The sequence below is a fragment of the Sorex araneus genome, chromosome X (assembly GCF_027595985.1).
Source record: "Sorex araneus isolate mSorAra2 chromosome X, mSorAra2.pri, whole genome shotgun sequence".
Lineage (NCBI taxonomy): Eukaryota > Metazoa > Chordata > Mammalia > Eulipotyphla > Soricidae > Sorex > Sorex araneus.
This window is the reverse complement of record NC_073313.1, coordinates 178690221-178700450: the sequence shown is the minus strand read 5'-3', so window position 1 is coordinate 178700450 and position 10230 is coordinate 178690221.

The window sequence follows — 10230 nt, the reverse complement described above, 5'->3', positions numbered from 1 at the left end:
GGCAAAACAAAATAATCAAACCAACAGTAGCACTGTAGCACTGTAGTTCCGTTGTTCATTAATTTGCACCAGTAATGTCTCCATTGTGAGACTTGTTGTTACTGTTTTTGGCATACCAAATACACAACTAGTAACTTGCCAGGCTCTGCCATGTAGGCAGGATACTCTCGGTAGCTTGCAGGGCTCTCTGAGAGGAACGAAGGATGTGTGCAAGGCAAATGGCCTACCTGCTATGCTATTTCTTAAACCAACAGTAACAACAAAAATAACACTGTTTCTAGAAATCTAAAGGTCATTTTGTTTGGTTTCCTACTGGTCTTTTATAACAAGGTATGCATAACATATAGATGTTTAGTATGTTAAACTCTGGAGGTAACAGTGAGAAATATTGCAAGATATAAAAATGCTTTCATTTTGTTGGAACAAGTAATATGAATAGGATATATATGTATGTATGTATATATATACATATATATATATATATATATATATATATATATGTCTGCCAAGGAGACAGGGTTGTAGGGTTGGGTTTGGAAAGAATCTGGAAGCAATGGTAAAGGAGAAAAGTCTTTGATTGTGGAATTGGTGCTTGAACACATATGCCTGAAACGGTTCTATTATGAACAACTTTGTAAACCATGGTGTCTTGATAAAAAATGGTATTTTATCAATATAACCTAAATTCTGAGAAATGTGATCAACACAGTTTGCATTCAGAAATAGTACTAAATGAATTACTCTGCTTATAGGAATATTGTTGACTAATCATATGACAATGTTCTTTTGCTGTTGATTTTTTTTGAAAAAACAAAGATCAATAAAATGAGATGAATAAATAATTAGAAATCCTACTTTTTGAATAATTAAGCCATATGCCAGAAAATTACAGTAAGGCTGTGCCCTAGAACTAAATAATATTAATAATGTGCCCTGAAACTTCATAGAATGTCCTATCAATAATTGAGTTACCCCTAAGTCACTGGTTGTGTTCCAGGGGTGTTTTTCTCTGTTAGAGAACATCTGTGATGATTTTAAAAGAGGAAAGTTACCCAAGATGACACCTCTCAAGGTGGCAGCATATTTTATGCCTGAAATCAGGAACCATCTGGATTTCTTAATTAGAGTACTGATTCTAGCAACTTTTACTTAATTAAACTGCAAGTTATTAAAAACTTCAGCTTGCTGTGTCTTTCATTGATATTAGATATTAAATATAATCAGCAAATACAACTTGAATCAAGAATGGCATGTCTCTGACAGGAGGGCAGGTTTAGGCCTTACTGAATTTAAAGGTAGTGACAGATGACTTTAAACTGTTTTTACTTTCTTTTTTTTCTGTTGATGTTAGTTTACAATGAATACCTTTCTTGGAGTTACCTCGTTCAGTCAACAATAGCATTGATTAAAGCATTTTATATCCTTGAAATTAAAGCATAATTGCTAACATTAAAATTTATTCAAAATATAGATATGCATTTTATTAATTAAATTGATAAAAAGCATTAGTATTTTAATGTCCTAAATAAATCAATTATTTATGTTTTGCCAATCTTTGTAAATCAAACCTCTTTGCGCCAAACAAAAATGTTATTCCTATCATTCAGAAATGATAGCTATTTTCAGAAAAATATCATCCAAATATAAAAAAATAACCATTTGAATTCATGGTTTAAGCTCTGTGATTTATTGATATCTGTTAACTTAAGCAAGTAATGAATGTGATAAATTGAATTACTGAAAAAAAAACCTTACTAAACAGTATTCTAAAGTTTAAGTTAATGGACCAGAGTCCCTTCACTTAAGCACAGCAGACAGGGCTCTTGCAGTGCACGTGGCAAACGTAGGCTTATCTACAGTAACCCAGATAGTCCCCTGAGCCCTGCCAGGAGTAACCCCTCACTGCAGGGCCAAGAGTAAGCCCTGAGTCAAGTGTGGCCCTTACACCGTCACCCCCCAAATTGAAAGTAAATAAAGATAAGTTTAGTGAATGATAAAGTTTTCTTAAAAATCTGTTGACTTATTTGTGTTTACAGAATTTAGAACTCAATTGGGTTACTGGCTTATGAGTTAAACATGCTTAAAAATTGCTTTGGGGGAGGGTAGATTTAGAGGCATTTGGGTCAGTGATCTTCTCATTACAGTTTTGTAGAGTCTGTAATTTTGTTATGGGGCCTAAATTAAACTATTTAAATCACTACTCCAATATTACTGTAAGTGGGCAGAGTTCATATTGAATTAGAATTACTAAACTTTTAACTTTCTGGGGAGTTTTCATGACTATTTACTAACTCAGAAAACTGTTCAGTATTAGAAAATGTCAATGAATATATTTTCTTGCATTGTAATAATAAAAACTTACAGATAAAAAGTATAACCAGTACTTTTTACTATTCTTGAAATTAGAGTTCAGTATAAAGAAACCAAATTATAGATTTTAAAACAAAATGAATACTTTGATTCAGATCCATCAAAATGCACAAATATATGTCATTCTAGAATCAAACCTTTCATTTCTCTTGAATTTTACAAACACATTTATTATGTAAGAAATGCTTTATAGTTCTAACACAAGACATCAAAAGATATCTTTGATTACTTCATAAACAGACTAGATTAGAGGCATAAGTCTTTCCACATCTATCTAAAAATCACACATTTCATTTTTTCCTATGCTTTGAAAATTTCTTTATATAAAAATATCAAAATGCATAATATAGTTCTTCATATATTTGACTCTTGGATATTTGGCAGAGTTATGACAATATTGATCATTATGTTCTGCCAAAGTAAAATCAGTCTGCATTAAAAGGTGTTATATAACCAAATAATTGTCAGAGCCAAAAATATTTTAAATTATCATCAATGGATCTTAAAATTCCAGAAACAAAGCTTAATAATAAGAGTTGCATATATTGAACATCATAAAACGAATTTAGACTTCTAAACATTTGTTTAGTCATCCAAGAACATTCAGTTTTACTTTATTTTGTTTTGTTCTTTTGGCCTTTTGTTACAAGCTCATTTCTGAATAATGTAATTTAGACATAAAAGTTTTCTACCTTAACATGTTTTCATGTTTTACTGGGGTTCATGGAGGAATTTGTCATAGAAATATGACAAGTACTATGTCATTTGTTTGCTTAAAATATAGAATGTTAGAGTTTCTATGATAATGGGAAAGGATATGGCATTTACATTTTAGCTGGATCCTACCTACCAATTTGAAAAGCTAAAATTTCAGATAAAAATTACTCTGGAATTAAATCTTAGTTGTGTTATATGTTTCAACAAAATTTGCTATGTGAGGTAGAAGACATTTTTAAAACAAGCTTTAATCTAAAGCAGTATTTTTCTGTTAAAAACAAGGTGAGTTGGATTTTTTTTGTTTTTTTTTAATTCCTTGACTTTTTGTGCACTGGCCTTCCTCACCCCTGCCTTCCCATCAGGTTGTTCTAATGAGGCAGCAGGTGAAAATTCATAAATGTGTGATATGTTAGAAGTGGGACCACAGATAAGATGAGAATGCCAATTGGTATCAGGGGCACATAGTAAGAAAGGTTATATGGAGACTTACATATTTATTTATTTATTTATTTATTATTTTTGGGTCGTCCAGTGATGCACAAGGGTTACTCTTGGCTCTGCACTCAGGAATTACTCTTGGCGGTGCTCGAGGGATCACATGGAATGCTGGGAATAGAACCTGGGTCAGCCTCGTGCAAGGCAAATGCCCTACCCACTGTACTCTTGCGGCTCAAGCCCCAAGAGACTTACATTTTTAAAAAATATAATAAAGAGTTTTTAAAGAGATTGACTTGCTTATCACTCATTTTAATCCCTGCTGTTAAGAATTACTCCTGAGCGGGGCTGGAGCAATAGCACAGCTGGTAGGGCGTTTGCCTTGCACGCGGCCGACCCGGTTCGAATCCCAGCATCCCATATGGTCCCCTGAGCACCGCCAGGAGTAATTTCTGAGTGTAGAACCAGGAGTAACCCCTGTGCATCGCCGGGTGTGACCCAAAAAGCAAAAAAAAAAAAAAAAAAAAAAGAATTACTCCTGAGCACAGAGCAGAAGTAAACCCTAAGCACTGCTAGGTATGGCCCCAAATATTGTTCCCAACAATAAAATAGTAAGAAAATTTGTTAAAATCATTTTATTTCTTTATATATTTTTCCACATACATAAATAAACCAGTTTTATGAAAGCTAAGATGTCTGACATCTGCAACTGGTAAACTGAGACACAGGAAAACCAGTGATGCAATATCTGAATCCAAAAGCTTGAGAATCATGGATGTTGGTGATATTAATACCAGTTCAGCTATGAAAACAGCATAATTAAATAGTTCTGAGACAATCGTGCATAGACAAAGAATTATATTAGTATTCAGGTTTTTTATTCAAGTATTTAATTAATTAAATAAATGAAATTAATGAATTGGATGGGGTGTTGGGGGAAAGCAATTGTTTTATACAGTTAACAAATTCAAATGGTTGTTTCATTCATTTGTACTACTATATAGTATAGACTGGGTAGCTTAAGTAATACTAGTTTTACACGGCTTTGGAGATTAGAAAGTCTGTAATCTGGGTGCTAGTATTCACTGATTGTACTGAAAGTTCTGCCCCAGGTTGTAAACTATTGACTTCTTTCTGTATTTTCAGAAAGGAAACATGCACTCTGGTGTCCCCTTTGTAATGCTGTGAAATTTATTTATAAAAAGTTGGTCTTCATGACTTAATTCCAAAATTTTATTTCCCTCCTAGTATCATAACAAAAATTAGGGTTTTAATGTGTATTAAAGAAGGGGCAAAATACTTAGTCCATTACTACAATGTGGTAAACTCAAAGGTCCTTAAGGTAACTAGTTCTCAAAAGTTTAGTTAAGTGCATCAATATCAGTAGAAGTGGATTTGACCGCATTGAGTATTGCATTTTCTATCTCTAGGAATAATACCCTTATAATCTAATCCCCACAAAATTGTAAAATCTCTGACATTTGTTTGCTAGATTTATATTTTGCTTTATTTTCTTTTTTATTTATTTATTTAATTTTTAACTCTTAGGTCTGTAAACTGTGTGCTTCCAATTAAGCTTGCTTCTATAAAGGCTTCTCTTAAGTCTGAGAGAAATAAATGATGTCAAATTCTGTGGGGAATCAGCAAAAACTTGTAGTTAAGGACTTTTAATACTAATAACTTCCTTCATGGGACAGAGAGAGTTTGAGATGAATAGTTTTAACTATGTCTAGGTATGTCCAGTGATTTTTATTGCATGAATCAGTGTTCTGATTCTGATTCATACTTAATGGTCTCATTTTGAAATAAGAAATATGATAAGGATATAAGGATAATTATTAAGCATCATTAATGCTCTGTGTACTTTCCTGAAATACTCAGGATCTGGATTTCAGTCATACTTGTCTAACAGTGTATAAATTATAAGTAGCTATCAGAGTAAACATAATTTTTCACATGGATTTGCATGCATAATTCATATGTTGTTTTGCTTAGTTGCATCGATAAGCTTAATAGCTGACTCCAGGTAATTTCATAATGATTATTATCATGTTCATAACTTTTTGATTTAGATCTTTTATTTCTAGGATTTATTGTACATTTGTTTTTTATGTCATTCCAGTGATCACTTCAGAAATTATGATGCTGTTATATGCCATGCCTTTCCTGTGTCACTCCTATGTCTCATGTACGTCCTACTTCAACCAATAAGGAGGCTATCCTGAATCACTCAAATATATGACCAATACAAAACCATAATCCAATTTTGAGCACTTATTTCCTGGAGCTCTTTCAGTACAAATAACTGTAACAGTCAGGGAGCCAGCTGGAAACAGATGGTACACTCAAATTAGAATAATATGAGGAATTTTATTTACAAAATGACTAATTGCAAAGGTATGGGTGCAAAGGAGGAAAACCACAAGAGACAGTTCAAGAACCTGGAGGTAGTAGCAGCAGCATAGCTGTCTCTATTAGCTATGAAGAGATAAAGGGAGATGAGGAGCTCGATCGAGGCTGAGGTTACATCAATTAGAGAGAAACAGCAGGATAAATCCCTTAACTCCAATCTCATCTAGGTAGTGATTTCCTCCTGGTCCATTATCATCAGGTTTTAAAACAAAACTCATCTTCTCAAATACATTTTTAAAACTCTGTGTGTATAATATAAATCTACTGCCTCTCTCTCCTCGACTACACTATATCCCATTTTTAAGGACACTAATTGGAACTTGACACTCTCTTGAGACCATCTTCTCCATCTACAATCTTATATTCCAGTACACTCATATATCTGAAGGAATCACATCTAGTTTATTTTCTGTTGTTTCCTCAACAGTCAGAAAAACTGACTGACATACATTAAAGAAACACTAATTTTTTACTTTGAAAGAGAGAGCTGTGAACAAAGAATTGACAATATATTTTTTTCTAAAAATTTAATGAAAACTTAAGCAAATGAGGGAAGTAGATAAAGTTGATGCTACAATATTAAAACTTGGGTGATTGGAACAAATTTGATACATTTTAAAGTAACTCGGAAATGGCACTGTTTTGAGTAAATTACATTTTCTTACAATTGGAAATCGAATATTTTTTGTGGTGAGTTGGTTATGAAACAATGCTCAGGAGGATTCAGGGACACTCCTGGCCAATTCTTGGTCAACAAATCATGTGCTTTAATTCCAGGGACTGAGGATGTGGTGCCTTTGAGGTCACCTAAGTGATGCTTAGAGACTCAAGGAGATCACTCTTGGTGGTACTAGAGGTCTCTAGGAGTTATCTGGTGACCTCTGCGGGTACATGTTGTGCTAAGGATTAAACAGGTATCTGTCACATGAAAGATAGTGTCTAATTTCATGTATTGTCTCTTAGGTCTCTAGTCTTAGACTCTTTAGATATTGTTCAAGGGAAATATTTGAAATACTGATGGAAAATACAAAGTGACTAGGAAGCTATTACTTTGATAGTTAACAACATAGAAGAGATCTGTGTATCAATAGTCATATACTCCATGTGCCACAAATACACGAATGTCAGATATTTGGCTTAAACTGATTTATATCTATCTATATATATACATATATAGATACTTAAATACATATATATACCTAAAATCCTTCAATAAGTTCAACTTTATTTCATGAGCCCCTAAATTTATTTTCTCTTTATGCAATAATAACTTTTTATTTGTTTGATTTTTGGTCCTCAACTGAAGGTGGTCCGGTCTTACTACTGGTTTTGTATTCATGGATCACTCTTGGTGGGGCTCAGGAGACAAAATGGAGTGCAGAGAATTGAATCTGGGTTGCCAAGAGCCCTACCTCCTGTGTTATTTCTATAGACCCAATAAGAATACTTTTTAAGAGATTTAAACCTAGAATATAATTTTAGGTAGTCAAGCTCAATAATTTATTTTTCCTGAAATTTTGGCTTTGCCCAAGGTTTATCTGTGTTTGATCATCTGCACCTCATGTGATCTCTGAACCTTTCCAGGAGTCATCTCAGGTTCAGAGGCAAGAGTGATCCCTGAGTAATGCTTAGTGTGATCTAAGAACAACAACAAAACAGAAACTGAAATTTTCTATTTCCTGAATTCGTAATCTATGGTAAGCATGCTCACATTTTAATAATATTTGACTATATTTTATTTAAGTTTATTTGATTTAGTGTTACATAATCCATTGGATTTATTATGTACCCAAAAGTGTGTCCTTCCTTTTACCTTCCTCCTTCCAACTTTTTCTTGCTTTTCCTACCCAAGCCACCCCTACCCCCTGCCAGTCCTGCTGGCAAAACATGTTCATCATCACAACTGCAAAGAAAGCTGGGGTTCCAATTTTCTCATTGGGTTCCTATAAAGGATGAAATTCAAATAGATCTTTGAAGGTCTATATTTTTTACTGTTTTAAATCCCACCCTCTTAATCATTTCTTAGTTTAATATAATAATTTTCATTATCAATTAACTTTAATTGATTTGAAGAATGCTTATCAGAATGCATAAACTTTGCAAATAATGATATATACTCCATGCTTTCAAATATAGATGCTCTAAGATATAAAATTTTACACTATGATTGGAGACACAGACAGACATATGTGTGGAGATAGGTGAGAATAATAAAATCAGAGGAGAAAATGGGTAGGGGAGATTCATTCATTATGCAGGTACCAACAGAAATATTTATGTAGAAGATGTCAAATGAAGCAGGTCTTAACGACTGATTAATATTTACCAAGCAGTAGAGCATAGCAAATAAAGGTGAAAAGCAAGTTATATAGAATAATGTGATTTCTGTATTTTTGTTGATGAGAAAATCCAAATGTAAGCATCCGATTCCAGTTGTTAGGCATTTGAATGAATCAATGCTCATGGCCAAGTTCATGTGGACGAGAACTCCAACACCACCAACAGCTCTATTGTCGCATGTTCTGAGGAACAGTTTTTCCCCAGTGTCGAAAACGGTGTGATGTGATCAATGTCTTCTCATCTCAGTCAGTCCAGTGATGTACTTGATCTTCTGCACTTGCACCATCAGATCCTCAATGGATGCTTCTGATGCAATGTGTGTTGAAAGAACTGACAGTCATTTTAGTCCTTCTTCGTTTTTGCAGCCTAGTTCAGCTGTGAGATTTTAGAAACCTCTCCTTGCTCATCCTTCCCAATGCTGCTGTATTGGGGGATCTTTCAGGGTCAGGGGAATTAGACCTATCATTGTTACTGCTTTTGGCATATCAAATATGCCATGGGTAGCTTGCCAGGCTCTGCTGTGGCGGTGGGATACCTTCGGTAGCTTGCCGGGCTCTCCGAGAGAGACAGATGCTTTTGGGGAAGCCTTTAATCGCCCTTACAAGTGCTCCCAGTCTACCGAATGCAAGCTTTTGGTTGACTGGCATGTTTTAATGATCTGCACGCTTACAAACATGCACCTGCCTGCGTCTTTGGGCAGCACCTGTTGGTTCACTCTTTGCCAGTTGGCACCATTGCCACCCCTTGCCACCATGAGGCGGTGAACCATCAAGGGGTTTGAATAGATGTGGCTCATTGTTGGCAGTTTCTATCTTTGTAGTCTACTCACCAACATCCAACTACGACGAAGAAGAAATTGAGAAGTTCTACATGGAGCTGGAGAAGTTCTATAAAGAAGACCACACCTTCTACAAGGTCATTGTTGGTGCTTTTTAATGCCAAGATGGGATCAAGAAGGTTGCCCGAAGAACTCCACATCAGGACCTAAGGCCTAGAATGGAAGAAACAGGGTGAGAGACTGTGTGAGTTCATCATATTGACCAAGACCATCCATGGTAACTCCAGTTCCAGAAGGCCGAATCTAAATGTTGCACATGCGAGTCTCCCAATGGAAAGTTCCATAATAAAATTGATCACATCATATTCAATCGATGGTTTTGCCTGCCTGATGTCGCTGTTGTCCCAAAATTTCAAACAGGATCAGACCACCATCTCCTTTGCGTGAAATTCTACTTCACAGAACATGAAGAAAGGGCTGCAAAGTTTAAGTAGATAACTCCTGATGTGCTCTTGATGTTCTATTTGCTCTCAGTGAAACAAACATCTCCGAATGCAGCAGTTATGTGTACTTGGGTCTAAAACTCAAAACAATGAACAACTTTGCACCAGAACTGTGCAGGAGGAAGAGAGTGGCATGGAACACCTTCAAGAGCATCGAAGAAGTGGCTAAGAGGACAAAGAACCTCTGGGTCTGGGCACATATTTTTGACTCCACCATTCTTCCTGCACTAACATACGCCTAAGAGACCTGGACCCTATGAAAACAGGGTGAGAATGCTATTCAGGATTCCCAAAGAGGAATCAAAGAGCAATGCTTGGAGTATCACGTTTCACTCAAGTGAGAGAAGGAATCTGAAGTTCCAACCTCCATCAATGACGGAGGATCAGGGACCCTGTCTCATTTGGAAAGGTGTCAAAATCAGATAGGACGGACATGTAACGCAAGCTGTTTCCAACAGGATTCTACGGGATGTCAAAAGAATGCCTGGCCACCCATCTACATGATGGTCAGACTCCTTTGTCAAGACCCTGAATGAATGATTTGATACTCTTTGTGTTCCTGAAACGAGCAGATGCCATTGGACTACACTAGCATGAGACAGGGTCAAATGGAGACATTGCTGGTGTCCGCTCAAGCAAATAAATGAGCAATGGGATGAAAAGTGACAAGTGACA